Source organism: Nannospalax galili, unplaced genomic scaffold (assembly GCF_000622305.1).
Source record: "Nannospalax galili isolate Female #2095 unplaced genomic scaffold, S.galili_v1.0 scaffold87, whole genome shotgun sequence".
NCBI lineage: Eukaryota > Metazoa > Chordata > Mammalia > Rodentia > Spalacidae > Nannospalax > Nannospalax galili.
In genome coordinates this window covers 963598-967383 of record NW_008360320.1, presented here as the reverse complement: position 1 = coordinate 967383, position 3786 = coordinate 963598, and the positions used below count along the sequence as shown (strand labels likewise).

General features: G+C 43.1%; 1 pseudogene; it reads right to left on the bottom strand.

Moving 5' to 3' along the window:
• Positions 1-261: 261 nt before the first annotated feature.
• Positions 262-612, bottom strand: LOC103727314 (annotated as a pseudogene).
• Positions 613-3786: the final 3174 nt, after the last annotated feature.

Below are 3786 nucleotides of genomic sequence, written 5' to 3'. Positions count from 1 at the left end.
AACAAAGATACAGGAAAGTGACCTGACTGTGGGTTGCATTCATAGACAGATAATGAAAGAAAGGCTGAATATTGAGAAACCAAATTTGTTTTTTTTTTCAATAATATTTATTAAAATACTTAAGTGAATATGAAAGACATTAAAAATAAAAATAATTTTATTCATGCAGCACTTTCATAAAAGGTAAGCATAACCTAATTAAGTCCACGATCTTGAGAAGTGAGATGGATTGGCTGGCTGGAACACAGTTACAGAAGGCTACTACCCAGACAGGGTCACAGCTGTGCTGGTGGACCTTTGGGTTCCTATAGGATTGGGTTCCATCATGCTCCTTCCCACCATCCACACTTTTGACTGCTGCTTTCACCCACTTGGCTTGAGGATCGGCACAGACTTTCAGTCCTCGTTTGGTAATAATAATTACTGCTTTCATGGAGCTCTCCATGGTGTAGGTCATGGATGGTGTAGGTCTTGATTCTGTTAACTGACGGTTGCTGGGTTATTAGACTCACACATATACTCCTTTCTGGGACTCCCCCCGCCCGCCACACCTTCAACAATGCATACAGTGAGGCAGCAGATGCCTAGGAAAGTCAGAAGGGTAAGTCTCATGGTTGAGGTCCTGTTGAGCTGTGCAAGAAAACCATGGACCAGGCCCCTCCAGAGCCTCTTTTATTCTCTCACTGGTCAGTGTACTTTCTGTGGTGTGACGGGGCTTTCAGGGTGGATGTGGAATTGTGGAAAGTCTTTGCAATACCGATGCTTTTTTTTTCTTTAAATACAAGTTCTTTTGTTCCATTCATACTAACACCATACCTTGTGATCTTTCCTCTCTGTCTGCAGTTAATGGGGGCACTAAATTTGTTATGATTTACTATAACTTGTAAACTTTCCTCCTCTCCCCTCTCTCCAGGAACGAATGACAAAGGTTGAACACTAAGACCATTTCCAACACTAATCTGGGGAGCGCGCTAGAACTCTCTGCATGACAAACTTTATTATTGACCAGGCTTTACCATTTATTTGCCTTCCTACAACTTAGAGTCCCTAGGAACACAAAGTCAGTCCCTTGGTTTTCCTTTCCTTTATCTTGTCACTTTTCTAAAAAGTTTTTCTTCTTTGTTGAAGATTCAATTTAAGTCTGAATTCAAAACCACCTTTGAGAACTACTAATTTTTTAATAACTTCAATGTATACACGAGATATGCATACTAATTGTCTACAAATTATGTTAGTTTTTCTCTTGTCTATCTTTTTTTATGGGGTCTTCCAAATAAAAAACATGGAGAGGAAGTAAGTTTTTCCTCTCCCATGTTCATGCATTTGAATGGATTTCTTCTGTGTCAATCCTGATTATTAGTTTTGCCTGGTCTACTTAGATACTGAAAAGAGTCTTTGTTTTTTCTCTTTATTTCATAATCACAATACATTATATAATTATATGCTACATTTTAACCACTGTAATATGCAAAGGAATAAAATGTCTATTTTTCTCTTTGCCAGAAAATTATGATAATGAAGCAGGTAAGCATAAGGACTCACTTAGCAATCTGGGACTTCATTTGGCTTGGGTTATACACACGCCCCTCTTCAATCAATGCACCTAGCAACCTGTCAAGCTGTGATCTGGGGGTGTCAACATCTCAGGTCTGGTCTGTAGAATCCTGCCAGAACTAGAGATTCATCATTTTGGGGGGTGCAGTTTCAGTTACTGTCATGGCATATAGCCTGTAAGACTTGTTACTGTAATTTGATATAAGGAGAAAAGAAATAACTCAGCGAAGGAATAGATCAGAAAAACAAAATGGAGTTAGTTAGGACAATGACAGCTTTTCTTTAAAGGGGATCTTTGAGAGGTTACTCTATTAAATCCAATTGACTGGAAAAATGCCTTCTCCATGACTTTGATGCAGTCATGATCTGGCTGACCTGACCCGACATGTAGAAGGGCTGCAGGGCTTAAGTTCTGTACTACTTCTAAGTGAATGTGTGGGTTCTCAGGTAACATCCCCTGATATTTGACCATCCAGACATTCGTCAGTCAGTACTGTCTCTTATACACCATTAACATCAGTACTGAATCCTGCCCCATAGTCAGTTTGTCAGCCTCTGTCATGAAGAAGGCCATGGCCACCAGTACCCATAGGCAGGGTGGCAACCCTTAGGTGATGAATTTCATTACATAGATGGAATATTGTTTCTGGAGGGCGGGCCAGTCCATGGTTTTAGTTCTATTACTTTAGGGGGGGGGGTTGGACCAGTCCAGGAGGAATATCTTCAGCCCACACTACCCCAAGTACCTTGAAGCTAAGCTAGGTGCCTGTTGTGGTCTTTCTATGATACTATGGAGGTGGAGGCACCACTCACTCTTCTACTTGGGGAACTCTGAGTCATGATTCTGCTTCTGGTTTCTTAGGGTCAGGGCTGCTTGGCCATGAGATTTGAAAATTTTCTGAGCTTGCAGTTTTCCCAGTAGGTCTTGACCCATTAAAGCCACAGTAGAGTTAGGGAGGTATCAGAATTCATGAAAGAACTGCATGACCACCCAAACTGCATTACTGTAGTAAAAAGGGGGCAACAAACTCGGCTACCTATGGTACTCACAATAGGGGTTTGTCTCTGTGACCGTGGGTTTAGTAACCATTCTGCAAAATGTTCTGCCCTGGTATCTATCATTAAGCCAATGGGCCAGCCACCCGCCTGCCAAGTCATTCGGACCATAGATTCCCAAGTGCCTAACAAAATGGAGACCAGTCTGTTCTAGTCTTCCTCATAGTTCCCCATAGCAGTCAAATTAACAAAATCATCTCAGGGGCCTTTGTAGTGGTCTGAATAAGTGTCCTTGATAAGCTCCAAGTATTTGGACATCTTGTCCCCAGTTGGTGACATTGTTTTGGGGGTTTTAGGAGGTGCAGCCATGCTGGAGAAGGCATGTCACTGGGGGTGGGCTTTGAGAGTATATAGCTTTCCCACTTCCAGTGTGTCTCTCTGCTTCCTGTACCTACCGGGAGATTTGAGAACTCAGTTTTCTGCTTTGGCCACTTCTGCCATCATGCCTCCCAACTATGATGGGCTATAAGCCAAAATGAACTCTTCTTTCAATAAGTTGCCTTGATCATGGTGTTCTATCATAGCAACAGAAAAGACACTTACACTGGCCCCCTGTGGTCCCTGAATTGGTTGGTACCACCCTCAAAACACCTCTCCCCCTCCATTTGGGAACTGGGTATCTTTTTCTGAATGCCGGGGACACTTGTTTTCCCAGTGACTTCTTAATGGCAAGGAGCACACTGGTTCCATCCTAATCTCAACTCTGGACAAGAGGTCCTTCGTGTTGGCGCCTTCTCCACGGTCCTGGGCCTCTCTCTGGGAGTGTCCCAACCATTCCACTAGTGTGACAGTGAACAGACTGTGCTGGATGGCTTCAGTTCTCAACTTGACACACCTGAGAAGGAACCTCAGTTGTGGAATTTCATCTATTAGATTGGCCTGTGGACATGTCTATGAGACATTTTGATTGTTGAATGATGTGGGAGGGCCCAGCCCATAGCAGGTAGTACCCTCCTGGGCAGGTGGTCCTGGACTGCATATGAAAGCAGGCTGAGAACAGGAGAGGGAAGCAAACCAGTAAGTACATTCCTCTGTTGTCTCTGCTTCAGTTCTTGCCTCCTGGTTTCTGCTCTGAGTTCCTGCCTGACTTACCTCAAAGATGGATTGTGACTTGGGAGTTATAAGCAGAAATAAACCCTTTCCTCCACAAGTTGTTTTTGTTAGTGTTTTATCATG